This window comes from Corythoichthys intestinalis, chromosome 19 (genome assembly GCF_030265065.1).
Source record: "Corythoichthys intestinalis isolate RoL2023-P3 chromosome 19, ASM3026506v1, whole genome shotgun sequence".
Classification (NCBI taxonomy): Eukaryota; Metazoa; Chordata; class Actinopteri; order Syngnathiformes; family Syngnathidae; genus Corythoichthys; species Corythoichthys intestinalis.
The window spans coordinates 11,995,048-12,013,113 of record NC_080413.1 but is presented as its reverse complement, the minus strand read 5'-3'; the positions used below and the strand labels follow the sequence as shown (position 1 = coordinate 12,013,113).

Genomic DNA, 18,066 nt, shown 5'->3' with positions numbered 1-18,066 from the left:
ATACAAGGTCACATTTATCCTTCAAGTCTATCTATCCGTGGATCCCTCTCACAGAAAGAATTTTAATAATGTAAATGCCATCTTGAGGATTTATTGTCATAATAAACAAATACAGTACTTATGTACTGTATGTTGAATGTATATATTCGTCCGAGTTTTATTCATTTTTTTCTTAATGCGTTGCCGAAATGTATATGATCGGGAAAAATTATCGGGAATGATTTGAATTGAATCGGGAGGGGGGAAAAAAGCAATCGGATCGGGAAATATCGGGATCGGCAGATACTCAAACTAAAACGATCGGGATCGGATCGGGAGCAAAAAAACATGATCGGAACAACCCTGACATATACTGTATATAACTTCTCAGTTACAAATATTCTGTGATTTCTTTATTATATTTTTGTTAAGTCACAGCAGGACATGAACAAAAATCGGAACAACCCTAACTACTACTACTACCACTACTACTACTGCGCCTTATAATGATGTGCACCCTATATTTCCAAAACTGTTTTAAAATAGGCCATTCATTGAAAGTGTGCCATATACTCCGATGCACCTTATAGTGCGGAAAACACGGTAAATTTGTTAAAAAAAAAACAATTGTGTAGAAAATACTCGATTTTGCTCATAGCCCGACTTAATAAGAGCTTGAATAGTCAAAATGTCCCAATCCACCAGTTCTGGGTATTCAATAGAACACAAATTTTCAAATTCATCTTGAGTTTAGGAGATGTTGGAAGAATATTTTGCCCACCAGGTACATTATACTAGCTCAAACCCGATCAATCACTGTGACGGAAGAACTATGTCGCGTCAGCAGTTTAATCTAATGTTGCCTTTCATGAATATGTAAGCGCGTCAGTAGCTTTCCGTGTGCTCTAGTTTGGAGCTTGTAGCTTTGAGGTAAATTACATAGATGTCACAAAATGGTTAAAAAGCACAAGCTTTGTTTAAATGAAGCTCCTCAACTCTTGTCAACATAGTTCCATAGTATGAATATATACAATACATATTTATACATCCAGAATAGTCAACATGAACAAATATTCTCTTTGACAAAACACATTTCAACATATAAACATGTTCAGATTTTGTCGTTCTCCCCTTTGGAGAAACTTACTTCATTCCCTCTTTCGCTTGCTGCTCTTTTTATACACATCTATATTTCATCAGTTATGGTCCTGATGCAGCATTTAAGAGCTTCACTGAGCACAGTGGATGGTGATGCGTGGGGTGTGTCTGTGCGAGTGTGTGCGTGCCAATGGGAGTTGAGCCATTTCAAGGACAAAGAGTGAGTCATTGCTTTGGTGCAGCTGCTTCGTGGTTGAACAACACTGTTCGGGTGGGCGTGGTCTGGAATCTCTCAGCCTTAAAATGTCTGAGGTGTGCACTAAAAACAACTTTGTTTTTTTACTTTTACCAGTATCACTTAAAGTGCATGTGACACGAAAAAGCATGTTTATTTCATAATAGTATTTAATGCTCCTGAATGATATGGACCGCTTGGATGTGTGTGGAAGCGATCGCTATATTCATTTAGTTTTTTGAATCCCGCGCCATGAAAATGAGTGACTTCCGGCTTCGGTCTTGCATTGAGGAGGAGGGCGCTGTGACGTGTACGGGTGAAGGCGTCCTCTTCACTAAACAACCGTACTGTTGTGTATGAGGACTAAGGATTTAGCTGATTTTGCGGATTAATACGTTTATTTTTCGCATCACGCCAGCCAAACGGCTGCAGAAAAATCTTGCTTTATGAGGGAGAGGCGTGTGCGCCTTTTTGGAGTTTCAAAAGGTTCCCATTCACCGTGGATATTGGCCAAGCCCTACTACTGTGGGACCATTGGACTTAACAGGAAGTGAGTAAACATCTTGTTTTGTATTATGTCAAATATTAATACATCGATTACAAAGTAAACACTACAAACTTTCTTTAAATAAAGGACTACTTACATTTGATCATTGATAGGCATGTAAAAAGCTCTCCTCGTGCACATTAGCTGCACGTTAGCTGCACAACAACTGCAGCCGCCCTCCTCCGGGGAACGAACTGTAAATTTCTCTCGCCGGGCGGTTTGCCGATCCACAAAGACAATCGACAACCCAGCCGTCATGTCAAATAATCCGGGCTAGTTATGTGTGATTTTCCGCTTCGAAGACTTTGAAACATCACTTGGTTCGGGTTAGCATGTCGGCTAGCTGTCACGCCTCCTGGTTTGTTTATATTCTCCGAAGCCGGGGAAGGGAAATGACATATGTCTGATTTAGGTGTCATAAAATATCGTTCGGGAGATGCGACAGTGAAGGTGAAGTTGACAGTTTTGACCATTATGGAGTAATTTTGCCATGTCGTCCTGAATAGGTGCATTTTTATTATTTCATATTCCATTTAGCACAAGACTGTTATTTGGCATGACCATGCCATTTATTTAGCAATTGGGGAAAATACTTGGATTAAAAGAATATCCTGTAAAAATATTGAAGTAAAGAGACAGAAACAATGACATTTTGCAGCTCTCTTCGTTGCGTTTTCCTCGTTGTGAATAGTTCCCCCTCGACGGGCTGACTGGTCCTTCTCAAGCCATTTATTTAGCTATTGGGGAAAAATACTTGGATAAAAAGAATATCCTGTAAAAATATTGGAGTAGAGAGACTGAAACAATGACATTTTGCGGCTCCCTTCGTCGCGTTTTCCTCGTTCTGCATAATTCCCCCTCAATGGACTGAATAGTAAAACCGATGAGCCCATTCTCCCGCTGACGTCATCCACCTGTTGGGGACGCTAGAGCCCTACAACGGTAGGCGTGGCTAACCGGCAGATTAAAAGACTAATTTCTCGTCATCTGTGCTTTGCTAAATTGTTGTACATAGTCGACTCGTCTCAAAATATGAAAATATGAAATGATTCTAATTCACATAATAATGCTATTTATTTGTGTGCATTTGCCGCGTTGCTTCCTGGCAAGAACGCAAGCGTGTTTATTGTTTGATTCAACGCCACCAGCACCTTGCAGCATGTGGAATAAACTGAAAGCAGTGAACTGTTCGCTAGTTTTGAACACAAGCCAGAGGAGATTGTCTAGATGTAGTGAAAAACTAATCAGATGCTCTTACGTCGCCAGATGTCGGCTCACAAATCACATCCAAATATGTCCATCTGTATATTCTTATGACATGATTCCACTCATAACTTAACATTTGTTGATGGAAAGAGCATGAAATGATCCCTCTGGAATGCATTTTGAATCTACAGATGGTCAGAAAAAGGACATGTTGCTTGAATACGTACAGTGTTTTTTTCTTTTGTGACAACGCCGTGAATTGTATGTTGTATGAACTTTATTCCATATTTTTAAACACAAACTAAAACATTGTGATTAGAACTCTGTTTGTTGAGCTATATGTACACCTGCACAGTATTATATTTTGTTGTATTTCCAAGTATTTTTTTAATGAACCAAGTTCTTTTTGTTGACCATATTTTCCAAACTATATGTCTCAATTTTTTTTTTTTTTTTTAAATAGTTTGGCTGGGATTGTGACTTATACTTTGGTGTGACTGAATCTCCAAAAATGGATTCAGCACGACGTAGATGAGACGTAGATGAGATGGTATGATTGTTCTTATCACTTCGTTGATCATTCATGGACAAAATTATAACAACCTGTCAGCTTGTGTTGACGTGAGGTATAGATTGATACGCCGGCCACTTGAGTGACCAAATGAGGTGAAATTACAAATTATATTACATTCGCCGAATGCAGAAAGGCTAACACGGATTTTGTTGTTACAAGGAAATACTACAAGGTATGTATTGTACATATAAACAAAAATAGTATGTCATTCTTTTTTTATTGCAGATATTGATCGCAATAAAACATTTGGACAACATGATTTTAGTTCTTGTTTTATTTAAAACGATTGGTGCATATGCAAAACAGGTCAATAAATCACAATTTATAAAATTATTAGATAAAACAGCATACGAGAATGTGATATACTGCTCATGTGAGATACTGGGTATCCGCCCTGTGCTCCGCCGCGGATCGCTGGCTGGGCGGCGGTGTATCGGCTGGATGTTACCTGCTACGGCGGGGACCCTGCCCTGCCCTGGGCATGGTGGGCCGCTGGGGGCCCCGTGGCATGCCGTGTCGGCTGGGGGGCTGCGGCGGCTGCTCGTGGCCCGGGTGGGCGGACGGGGTTGGGGACGGGTGTGGGGTTGGTGGTGCGTCCCCTCTTGCCATCCCCGAGGGCCGGTAGATGGGCGCGTGGGTGGCCCGGGGGACCACCCTGGATACCGGTGGGGCGAGGGCTCCTTTGCTGGACTGCAGGAGGAGGGATGGGCTGCGCTGCCCCCCCCCCCCCCCCCACATCTGTTATCCGCATTTATAAATGCTCATGACAGTATCATGTCACAATTATGATTGTCTCATAGCAATCTTATAGCACCACTTTCAAAAAAAGTGTTACCAAATAACATAACTAGCAGTTAATGAAACAACTGGAACAGTAACCGAAGAAATAATTCGGAGAGGATGTGAATTTTGATTGAATTTACATCTGTAGCGCTGCAATGCATGCTAAGAGGAATGTTAGACAACAACAGTGTTGACAGCAGGTGGTAGCAGAGGTTGACTGTTTCCGCCACGGGAGCAGTGATGACCAAATGTAGCTTTTTGAAGCAATGAAGCATTGCAACCAAGTGGTTTAAAGCTTCATGGTGGTTCATTTGGTCTTATGACAGTCGTTTGATGCCGCTGTCAGATAAAGTGTTACCAGTTAATATCTTTTGGTGTTACGATCCCATAATACAGTAAGGACAGCTGTGGCTTATAGTCCAGTGTGGCTTGTCTATGAACAAATGGCCATTTTCATGCCAACTTTGGTGGGTGCGCCTTATAGTGCGAAAATTATAGTAATTTTACTGTTTAAATTTTTTTTTGTTCTAATAGGCAAATAAATCCATGTGCAATGTTTTTAAAAAATCCAATCTTTTCAAAATCATGCTTTTTTTTTTCTTATAGTTTATAGCTATATAAGCTACTATTATGACAGGTTTCAAACATGTTACTGCCCCACCGAATTATTTTTAAACACGAACAAAGTAGAAAAATGCTTGTCTTTATTAAATGCTTCATTGAGTGAGTCCACTCAGATCCGCTCAAGCTGCTCACTTACACACAATGAGTTGCCTCAGCAACTGTTTAAAACGGGGGTGGTCAACCTGCAGCTCTAATAACAATAATAATAGCTAATAATAGCTTATAGTAGTCCAGATCAGTCCCAACTAGGTTTTAGTAACAGGTTTCCTTTGAATATTTCAGTTGTTACACTTAGGTTCAGTCCGACAACAATCGTAGCGTCGATTGCTAATCAAAAACATGCATTTAATCAGCGTTTTATCCCTCTCCCCAGTCACGTGAGGCCTAACATGTCTCTTCATAGATTCTCGGAGGTCAACCAATGGGTGCGTATTTGTTTTTTCAACCTAGTTAGAGCGGCAGCCCCCCTGGGGTCAAACGCTGGCCAGTGCCGATTAGCACGATGTCCTGACGGGGGTCTTTCCTGCGACCCGCCTGTTGTTGTTTGCTGTTCAAGTGCGGCGCACATAAAGGCAAGCCGGTGATGAGAAGCAGACAAGCGGTGGGTGGTATGGAGCCATTGGGTTAAAGGGCGAGGCAACTCCGATGGAGGTAGGGCGCCACCGCGACAGGTGTTCGCTCTGTTTGCTTTGTAGCAGTTGGGATTTACCCATCTTGATTCATGTCTTAACTCATTAGCTGCTATTGACGTCGATAGACGTCCAATTCATTTGGACTCTGAGGTCTAGCTGAACAAACCACTATAGAACTAGCTGTTGCTTCTCATTACATCTGATGAGTGTCCTCCTTGTTGGTTTATTACGGATGTTGACCGCACTAAGCACTGTTTTCATGCTTTGACAATCTAAATCCAATCAAAAAATATTTAATTTCTCCTTACAAAGCGTGAAACAGGATTCGCCATGCAAAAAGGGATGTGACTGTAACTGTCTCAGTTAGCATGTTGCTAAGTGACTGCTAGGTGGAATGAAAGCAATCAAAAAGAAGTAGGCCTACCGTATATTTTTTGTTTTTCTAACAAACAACCATAAAAACTTCGGTAAAATCAAAGCGAATAAAACCCCAGCTGTATCCAACAACTAAATTACATGCCAACACGATGGGCACTATGTCCAATGTTTTAATTAAACATGAACATGATATCTAGCGTGAGAAAAGTTACTAGATTACATTAGAGGTGTGGCAATATATCGAAATGGTGATATATCGTTATTAGGGCCAGAGCTATCGATTATTTTAGTGGTCGATTAATCGATGAACTAGTTAGTTTGAATAATCGTGTAATCGGATAAGGGACATAAAAAATGAAAATACCTGAGCTGAACCTCAAATGGTAAAAATGAGGATCAAAGTACAACAAAAGAACAATTTGCTAACTTACATAGCAAAAGTCCGCTAGCTTAAATGCTATAAAATGCTAAATTTTTTTTATCATTTTGCAATGCTCCTAACAAATGTTTCAAAGTCATATTCCCACAAAAAAATGGCTAAATATACCTTTAAACTAAATTATTAATGCATTAAAAACATTAGCTCACACAAAAACTTCTTATGTTGGTCTTAACAGGGAGCAGCTGGATTCAGCCATGTGAAATGAGTTATTTTATATTCACTGTTGCCACAAGATGTCAGTGTATCCACCAAAATCAATAAAACTAAATGCGAACACTTTCAAAACAAACCATTACAACGCCACTTTAATTTAACGAATACTTGAAGCAGCAAAATTTGAATCAAATCTTTTTTTCTAATCAAATTACTCGAGTTAATCGATTAATCGTGGCAGCACTAATTGTGATACTTTGTCTCACAAAAGGTTATCAATATACAATATATTGTTTTAAAAAGGTGGTTCAAAACGAACCAACAGGTTGCTGTGGAAATATTTGACTATTTCACAGTATTTCACTGCCTATTCATTTGGGGACATTCCCGGGTCACTTCCAGATCCGTAACCCAAAATCAACTGGAAGTGACCCAAAAAGCCCCAAAAGTGACAAATAGTCCAAAGAATGCAAAAATGTCAGGGACATGACTAAGCCATAACCTTGTACGCCCTGAAATTAATCGAGCTGCTTGACTGGACGCTAAGTTTCTAAACTCAGATTGTTGATTGTGTTATTGTACAGTTTTGATGTATGTTCCATGCCTGAATGTGCGTCTTGAGTTGTATGGGGGACGGCAAACTGATAAGCATATGCTTCATGCCGTCCGCCTTTATCTTCTTCTTCGGTTCCTTCGGGCAAATCATATCACATTTTGTAATTGTCAATGATTGACAATGATACCGATGATGATGACAATAAAATTCCATTCCATTCCATATTTAACAGCAAGTGACCTGAAATACCCCAAAATTCCCTGCCATCCCTCCCACTTCAAATGAATTGGACGTCTATTAGTGATAAACTCAATTCAGTTCACAGCAGCAGGATGAAAAGAGCTCGTTTTTCTGTTTATTCCTTGTCTAGTTCTTATGCCGTGTGTAGAATAGTTATTATAATTAGGGTTGTTCCGATCATGTTTTTTTGCTCCCGATCCGATCCCGATCGTTTTAGTTTGAGTATCTACCGATATTTCCAGATCTGATTGCTTTTTTTGCTCCTGATTCAATTCCAATCATTCCTGATAATTTTTCCCTATCATATACATTTTGGAAATGCATTAAGAAAAAAATGAATGAAACTCGGACGAATATATACATTCAACGTACAGTACATAAGTACTGTATTTTTTTATTATGACAATAAATCCTCAAGATGGCATTTACATTATTAACATTCCTTCTGTGAGAGGGATCCACGGATAGAAAGACTTCTGACTTTGTATATTGTGACTAAATATTGCCATCTAGTGTATTTGTTGAGCTTGCAGTAAATGATACTGTGGCCATGCCCAAATGCATGATGGGAAGTGGAACCATGACTGTGCGTAGTGCTACCAATTGATATATCTTCTCTGCGTCGGGAAATAACATAACTTGTTAAGAAAAAGATAATTTGCTACCTTGCTTCCTCACATCGCTTCCCGTGATATTTCTAATCGTAGGGAGAGGGATTGTAAGGCTTTAGCCAATTAAAAAAAGGCTCCAAAGGCTGCCAAAATTCACTCTACTCATTTTTCGCTGCCTTTTATCTCTCTATATAGGTAAAACGGCGCCATTACAGATTGAGCGCGACAATGCGTGAGTGGGTCGTGCAGCGCATGCTTTAATTGCGTTAAATATTTTAACGTGATACATTTTCTTAAAAATTAATTACCACCGTTATTGGGATAAATCTGATAACCCTACTTTAAGCCTAAACTAAAGACTCTGGATGAGTGTAACATATTATGTCTGTAACGTTAAATACAATTAGAAAACGATTTAATTAAAAAATATATATATATTAAAAAAAAACGCATGGCCGATATTTTTTTGCAGATTCCGATACTTTGAAAATGACGTGATCGGACCCGATCCATTGGCATCTCTAATTATCATATTACTAATTATTTTCTGACCCATATGTCGATAATTGTTATATCGCCATATTGTGAGAAAACCGTTATCGTGAGCCTTGTATCGCAAATCATATCGTATCTTGAGGTTCCCAGAGGTTCCCACCCATAGTTTACATTTATTTGTTGTTTTGTATTGCTGATACGACGCAAGTGCCCTCGTGATACCTCAAATAACAAGAGGGCTTTTTTTGTTTTCAGAGCACAAATCCACTCAGCAAATTAAGCTAACTCAATCAATTTTGTTTCCTATGAAACCTAAATGTCAAAATCTTGATATGTAATCCTAACCATGAAAATCAACTTAACCTACTCATAAAAAGATAAGACTTACAAAGAAATTTGACCTTCTCGAAACTTGTGAACGTTTCTGTTTGCGTGTTTTTCTAACAAGAAGGTGAGCATCTAAATACACAAGCGTTGTTTCTGAGTTGCATTTGAAAGTTAACGGCTCATAGAAGGAGTGAAAGTGCTCTTCAAGTGTCTTGTCAGGCTTTTATCTTTGCTATGTACGCAGGTCCGAGATAACAGATTGTGTTAATAGATTGGAGGCTGCTCAGGGTGAGTAGACACAGGGGAGGGAGCATGTGGGCTGTTCTCTACTCTCTAGCTTCAACTTGTTTACCTGCAAATTTGATACATTCAGTACAAAAAAATGTGGTTGAAAGTTTTAAAAGTTTGTCAGCTTTGCTAACTATTTTCCATTTCTTTTCTACTGTAATGTACTACTAATATTGTATTATTCATTTTATGTCCAACAAGCTAGCTATTAGCCTAGCGACAACAAGGATGCATTTGTGCTAAGTCAGGACTAAATATGCTAAATAATAGATGTATTTTCTTAAAAATGTTTGTATTTGAAAAGCAAACACAAGTGCAATAAGAACATATATGTATTTTATAACACCGTTCTTTGAGGATTAGCATGGCATTAGCTAAGGCTATAATGATAAAAAATGTGTTTTTTAACATGAAAACCGAAAAGCAAAAAGACAAAATAGCATTCAGCGTGACCTTTTGGGAGGAACTTTTAAGCAATACTGCTCTTAAAGTGCCTGTGACAGCATAAAAAAAATCTTAAATAGCATTATTATCTGAATTAGAATCATATTTTGAGATGATTCGACTTTATACAACAATTTGGCAAAGCGCAGATGACGAGAAATTAGTTTTTTAATCTGCCGTTTAGCCCCGCCTGTCATTATAGCGCTCTAGCGTCCCCAGCTGGATGATGACGTCGGCGGGGTAACGATTTCACGTGATTTAGAACTCAGCCCATTGAGGGGGAAGATTCAGAACGAGGAAAATGCCACAGAGAGCAGCAAAATGTCATGATTGTTCCGATCTCTCTATTCCAGTATTTTTACAGCAGAGGTGCCCAAGTCAGGTCCTCGAGAGCCCCTATCCAACTTGTTTTCCATGTCTCCCTCCTTTAACACACCTGAATCAAATGATTGCTCACCAGCAAGCTATGCAGGAGCCTGACAACCATCCTGATTCTTTGATTGAGGTGTGTGGGGGAGGTAGACATGGAAAACAAGCTGGATAGGGGCTCTTGAGGACCGAACTTGGGCACCCCTGTTTTACAGGATATTCTTTTTATCTAAGTATTTTTCCCCAATTGCTAAATAAATGTTATGGTTATGATAAATAACGGTCTTGTGCTAAATGGAATATGAACTATTAAGAATGCATTTATTCAATAAGACAGGGCTAAATTATTGCATAACGGTCAAAACTGCCGACTTCTTAAACCTCCCTGGATTTTATGCCAACAACTCTTGTCATTTCCCTTGCAGGGACTCTAAGACAAGGAAAGAGTGTTCACCAAAGAGGAGCGTGAGAGTTATGCTACATGCTAACTCGAACCGAGCGGCTCTTTCAAGTCTCTTCCTCGCCTTTCGAAAGCGAAAAATCAAGCAAAACTACCCCGAGTGATGTCACACATGGCGGCGGGGTTGATTGTCTTCACCGATCGGCCAGCCCCTGGCGGCGAGCAGGTTTCGGCTTGTCGTTCCCCTTTTGCCACTCGCCGCCGGCTGGGTATGACAAACGGTGGACAAACCGGCCGACGTCGGAGCGTGTGGCTGCCCGAGCCCAAGCCGAGGTTAGTGCTCTCTTGGTGGGCACCCGAAGAGGGCCGAAGGGGGTCAAAATCTCGACACAATCGAGAACAGGAGACGATAGCGGGGAGGTCCCCGGGCCCAAGCCGAGGATAGCGCTTCATAGGAGGGCACGCCTTTATCGGCCGGCCACCATGGTGTGCGACAAGCCGCCGGTCGTCGGCCAAGTCGTCTTCTCGGTGGACAGGGATTATTGTCATCCACAAATTACAAGCTTCCTCCTTATTAAAACTTTTGCCATGATCCCAGTATTTCACATAACAAAACACGTAGCTTACTCACTTAGTCATCCGTCCAACGGTCTCGAACTTCTTTTGTCCATTCTTCGCGGTGAACAGCATCTCTTGGAAATCCAAAAAGCCTCACACCATTCTCCTTGGTGTAGCAACAAAAGCCTGCAGCACATTGAGCTGGCGTGATGCAAAAAATAAACAAATTCATCCGCAAAATCAGCTGTCCTTCTGCATAAGATACGTAGCTATGGCTGTGTTGTGAAGATGATTAGTCGCCTTCTTCCTGAACTTTTCAACTTGACTTTTTATTTTATAGTCTAATTTTCTAGCCACTCAATCAAATGCAAACATGATTGAAGTGTACTTTGTTGTCCTAAAAAATGTTTTAAAGCGTTTTATTTCCCTGTTGATTTTAAGCAAGAGACAGGTTCACCTTGAACTACTTGCCAGTCAATTGTAGTAGACTCCAAATCTTTTTGTGTATATGAACAGTAGCATTTAACAGCTGGCCTCTCGGTTTCCATTAACATTCCCCACTTCTTTGTTTGCTTACGGGGATATAAATCTTCTCTGCCGGCCTTTGCGGAGTGATTTCGGAGACAGTGCTGTAGCCAAGAAGTAAATGAGGCCGGGCCCAGTCAAAGGCAAACAAATGGAAGTAGTGAGAGAAGAGTACAGTGATGGAGCAGATCATTGTCTCGTGGTGCTCAGTCTAGTGGAAACAATGGGAGTGTGTCGTAAATGGTGTACTTCTACATTTGCTGCTTTAGGTAGGAAGGGTTCCACAAGTATTAGTTCGTGTTAGCAGGATTATTTTGAGAATTCCTTTGCATGGCAGACAGGATATACTGATGAATAGTACAAACTCATTCACTCCCAGCCATTTTCAACGGAGCAAGGTCCTTCGCTCCCAGCCGTTTTACTGGATTTTGACTGATTTTGCAAGGCCCACAGAAAATTCTGTTCTATTGCTATATAAACATGGAACCCACCAAAAGAAAGATTAGGCTCTCTTCTTTCAGCAGGAAAAAAAGTTAGTTCATATCGTTTTCCATTCTTTAGAAATCAGCATTAGAAAATAGCTTAGTTTGAGCAATTTTCCAATTTCTGATGAAAAAACAGAGAAATTGAGCTTTTTGTAAAAGCATACATTTCAAACATAACTTTGACTGAGACACAGCTATTTTTCGCTTTTGTGACATCCCAAACATCTGAATAATGTTTTCGTTCTACAAAATAACATAATCAACAAGGCAAATAGAGCTTTTTATAGCAAGTAACAATTTATTTACTCTAGGGCTGTCAAAATTAACGCGTTAACGGGCGGTAATTATTTTTTTAAATTAATCACGTTAAACTATTTAACGCAATTAACGCATGCACGGAACGACCCACTCAAGCATTGCCGCGTACAGACTACACTGGCGCCGTTTGAAGTATATTGAGAGCTAAGGTCAGAGACAAGCAAATGGAGTGGACGCAGGTGTTACTGGCACACGCCAAGGGGGCCGCTGTTATTTTCAATGTGAAGAAGAAAGCGGTCGAGCGAGAGAGTCGAGAAAGTGCGCAGTTAGGCTCAAGTGCTGCGTCCCCCACATGCTTTTGTTTTGTTTTGTTAATAAAAGTACCCACAAGAACCCATCCAACGCCTCTCAGTGTTTATATGTACGCCGCCGTCTTCTTCAGGAGGAAATCGGACGAACTGAGCCAACTGACGACAACGAGTCAACATGAAATGCCGGTCCATAGCACTGCCAATTACCAAGAAGGGCGAATTGGTAACGCAGGCATTTATTGGAGCCGCGCTATTTAATGGAATAAGCAGTGGCATCTCTTCCACAACTATTATAACTATTGTGGCAAGCGACATGGGGAATAATAACTGGAGATGATCTTTTTCTTAACACCAGTATTGTACTCAACGCAGAGAAGATGTACCATTTGCAGCAACCACTGTGACTCACGGTTGCTCAAATTCCCATCATGCATTTGGGCAGTTAAGAACATTTAAGTCGCTACAGTATCATTTAGTGAAAGCACAACAAAAATAATATTCCTATCTCTCAAAAATAAAATAATGTTCACAAAAAGAAAAGTGCTCAATGCAAAGAGATCTGGGATTCCCAATTGAAATAGCTATGCAAAATAATACTCTATTCAAACATTAAGGTTAGCTCAACAAATACACTAGATGGCAATTTTTAGTCACAATATACAAACTATCAAAATTACTATAACTTGTTCTCACATTTATCTTTTAAGAATTAAAAGTCTTTCTATCCGTGGATCCCTTTCACAGAATGTTAATGTTAATGTCGTCTTGTGGATTTATTGTTATGATAAACAAATACAGTAATTATGTACAGTATGTTGAATGTATATATCCGTCTTGTCTTATCTTTCCATTCCAACAATAATTAACAGAAAAATATGGCATATTTTAGAGATGGTTTGAATTGCGATTAATTATGATTAATTAATTTTTAAGCTGTGATTAACTCGATTAAAAAATTTAATCGTTTGACAGCCCTAATTTACATATAACTAAACTATTGAACTGTCGAACTATTTGCGCACATAACAACGGGGAAGGCTCGCGGCTGCTCCCGGTTGAATGAGGTGGCTCCCAGTAATCTGATGAGTCCGAATCAAGATCGGTCTCACTTTTTTCATCATCTTCATCGTTGGTTTCAACCTCAGGCTCAGGAGTAACGCAATATGAGCTCCGCAGAACGCGTGTGGAACCTGACGATGTTGTGGCCGTCACCGGTTGTCTCATCAAGATAATTTTTTTGAATCCTTCTTTGACGATGGTTTCGTTTTCTTTTCAAAAACTCCTCCAGTGTTGTTTGCCTTTTTTTCCCGATCGTTCTCCACATTTTTCTCAAATTCTCACACAGATTCACAAGACTTCCGTTTCCTATTTTTCTTCACTTCCTTTCTTGGCCCGAGATGAGTTCTTACAAAATGCACTACTGCCCTCCAGTGGCCACTTTTATTGTTTTAAAATGAGTTTTGAGCATTGTTCATTACAGTTTAGGTGCAACAGAACCTAGAGATGCCTCTTGTAAAAAAAAAAAAAAAAAAAATTAATGTAAAAGATGTATAACTACGTTTTTGGGACACTGAAACAATTAAAAATAGAACGTATTTACACGTTTTTGGGAGCAAATGAGTTAAAAGTTTTTTAAAAGTTGTCACATTGCAACGATTATGTCATATTGTTTTCAAAATAAGCCTTTTTGTTTGAAGAAAAAAAGTGTGGAAAGAATAGAGCCATCCTCTTGTTCTCTTGGGTGTTTTCCCAAAGCAGATGTTAAAGGCTAAGTCTGTCTTTAGGTTTTTGTGGTGCACCACGTTGGCCAAGGAGACAGGAGAAAAATGCTCCGTTGGCCGCCAAACCTCCACATTTTCTGCCTGACAAAAGAATTCAGCGTCAAGTTTTTGGCTCGGTTTTACAAATGTGATCAACACAAACTGGAGTTTCCTCAAGATTAAAGTGATTATTCATTCAAATGTCTGTAAGTAGGATTAGGTATAGACAATCTCACCAACTTTCAAAATTTTAGTATGCGTTGCGGTTTATTCCAAATTTATTCTTGTGAAATCAGTTCTTTTCATGACTACGTTCTAGATAATAGTATGAGAATATAATATAATCTGAGTCTGAGGGACTATTTTGATGAGGTGGGTTGACAAAAGCGAGCACCGTCAGGTGTTAGTAGGAATCTTTGGAATGTTGGAAAATGGGGGGCAAAGAATCCTGGGAATGAAAGTCATGGGGTGGAATAGGGAAGGATGGGGTCGCCGCAAGGCCAAAGGTCTAGTGGATGATCGCATAGCAGATCTGATCAAACGTGCTGATGGCTGGAAAAGGGCCAAAATTAGTGACATTCCTAGAATTTTCCAGTTTGGAAACTTTCCAAGGGAATTTGTGTATATAGGAAGCTTAAATATAGAAAGCGGATATGTCATTTACAATGATACTTTGACTTACGATGTGGCGATGCAACAATTATCGATACATGGGTCAGGAAATCATTCTAGGGTATTGTACAAAACAACGGATAAACAGAAAAACAAGCTATTTCCATCCTTTTGCTGTGAATTGGAATTAATTTCTCATGAGTAGACGTCCAATCCATTTGAACTGGGAGGGTGGCGAATGAACGAATGTTCATTGTGTATGTTCATTCTAGGGCTGCAGCTATCGATTATTTTAGTAGTCGATTAATCCATGAACTTGTTAGTTTGAATAAACAAGTAATCGGATAAGAAACATTAAAAATTGAAACACATAAGCTGAGCCTCAGACGTTATGAAAAAAAATAAATGAATGAAGATCTAAGTACAACAGTAGAACAATTAGCTTACTTACATAGGCAAAGCCCGTTAGCTTAAATGCTACAAAATGCTAACTTTTTTTTTTTTTTAACAATGTTCTTAACAAATGGTTTGAACACATATTCCCACCAAAAACGGCTAAATATACCAATAACATAAATTACGAATGCATTAAAAAAAACATTAGCTCCAAAAAAACTTAGCTTATGTTGGTCTTAACAGGGAGCAGCTGGATTCAGCTATGTGAAATGAGTCATGTCATAGTCATTGTCACCGGTACAGCGTAGTGTTTCCACCCAAACCATTACAACACCACTTAAATCGAACGAATACCCGAAGCAGCAAAATTTAATTTGAATCTTTTTTTGTAATCGAATTAGTCGAGTTAATCGATACATTGTTGCAGTACTAGTTCATTCCCTCCCGCTTCAAATCTATGGCCGTCAGTGGCAGACAATGCTATGCTTTGAGTCCATTTTGGGGCATTTTACATCATTTTATGTTGATTTTCAGTCACTTCCTTTTCCTATGAGGCATTTACAGGTCACTTCCTGTTGATTTTGGCACATTTACAGGCCACTTCCAGTTGATTTTGGGTTATTGAAGAAGAAGTAAATCAAAAATGTCCCCAAAATGTGACTCAAATTCAACCGAAAGTAACCTGTAAATGACCTAAAATGAAAAGGAAGTGACCTGTAAATGCCCACAAAAGACTGTGAATGCTCTGGTTTCAGTGCCATTGACGGTGCTAGACGTCCAATCCAGTCAAAATGAATTGGATGCCTAATCAGTGAGTGAGCTACTGTAGACACTATTCAAATGGAAGAATTTGATAGCAACCTGTTGTTTCCTTTTTTGTTTTTTAACAATGACACCTTTTTCAAAACGATATATCGATTCTTTGTGGGAACATATCGATAACCTTTTGGGCTACAAAGTATTGCGATATATCACCTTTTCGATATATTGTCACACCCCCTAGTAGTGACAGTTGCCTAAAAAGTCTCAGATTTGGATTTTTCCTAGTATTTTTTTTTTCTAAATATACTGTATTCTATTTTTTTATTTCATTCTTGTTGCCTAAAGTTGCAATTATCGTCAAGAAAATATGTATTATCGACAAAACACTATTTTTCACCCCATGAGTAATATGGCTGATATTATTCTTGTTTGTCTTCCGAGTAAAACAAAAAATGGAATACTCCAATGTAGTGCTGCAACAATTAATCGATTAACTCGAATAATTCAATTAGAAAAAAGCTTTGAATCAAATTTTGCTGCTTTGAGTATTCGTTTAATTAGGTTGGTGTGTAATGGTTTGTTTTAAAAGTGTTTGCATTTAGTTTTATTAATTTAGGTTGATACACTGCCCTCTAGTGGCAACATTGAATATGACATAACTCATTTAACATGGTTGAATCCAGCTGCTCCCTGTTAAGACCAACATAAGGTAAGTTTTTGTTTGTTTTCTATGCATCCGTAATTGAGTTTACAGGTGTATTTAGCCATATTTGTGGGAATAAGTGTTTGACCGATTCGTTAAGAGCATTGTTTTAAAAAAAAAAAAAAAAAAGCATTTTATAGCTTTTAAGCTAGCGGACTTTTGCGATGCAAGTTAGCCAATTGTTCTTTTGTTGTACTTAGATCCTCATTCATTTATTTCTAAATGAAAGTGCAATCCAGCAAAGTTTGACAAAACACTTGCGAATTTTATTTTGTATTCGCATTTAATGCTCTTTTGAAAGTGCAATCTTTGCAAGCCTTTGTTTTATATCTCCTAAAATTGATTCTGCAACGCATGAAATGTTCCTAATCCGATTACTCGATTATTTGAACTAACTAGTTGATGGATGAATCGACTACTAAAATAATCAATAGCTGCTGCCCTACTCCAGTGTAGTGAAGACATCTGCGAAAATATATCCAGGTTGCAAAATTTTTTAACATACTTCCTATCCCTTAATGTCTATGACCGAAATATTGTGCAAAAGTAAAATGAAATATTCCCCGTTGTCCTATCCTTCAGCATCACCCCTTTAGCATTCTCCTGAGCAGGGGGTCTCCTGCAAAGTGTCATTTTCCGTATGTTTCCTGGAAGAGTTTGTGCCCAAGTGCTCCATTAGCTCGATTAGCGGCCCTGCAGGGAGGCTCCGGTTGCCTCGCCCCTCCTGGCCTCGCCATTGTGCAACTGTCACTCCGAGATGCTCGCTGCCAGGAGGAAACACTCTCTGACTGGCTTGATAAGACCGTTTGGAAGTTAGGCTGTGTCTTGTTAACTTGTTAACATGCTGTACTTGGAGTACGTGCGCGTTTGCGTGTGTGTTTGTTCATAATGAAAAGAGCCTGTTGCTGCTTCTGTCAGCGCAAGTCCACGGAGATCCCCTTTTGAGCCTTGTTTTTGTCTTTTTGCCACAGGAATCAAAATACTTTATGCTTGTGGAATGCAAAGCTGTGTTTATGCCAGGTTCCACTTGTCACAAACAGGGTCCTCAGTTGTAATCTGTTCCTTACAGTGACGATGTAACCAAAATGTATGGTGCTATAGTGGGATTGGTATTGAGCCTTGAGGATCATCACTTGTTTTTCACTCTAATTGTAACATGCTGTGTCTTGTGGCATGTACAATATAAAACTTTGTGTCGCTAATATAGAGCCTTGTGGAACACCAACAGTATCTGTTTACAGGTAGTGCTTGCTAACCAACGCTAACACATGAGTGAAGTCACAATGCAGTCAATTTCTGTACTGTATGAAAAACA

At 39.3% G+C, this 18,066-nt stretch overlaps 1 protein-coding gene across 1 annotated transcript in view; it reads left to right on the top strand.

The window, feature by feature from the left end:
• The window catches only part of akap12b (A kinase (PRKA) anchor protein 12b), an 88,469-nt gene that overhangs the window by 24,743 nt on the left and 45,660 nt on the right, over positions 1-18,066 (top strand). The window lies entirely within an intron of this gene.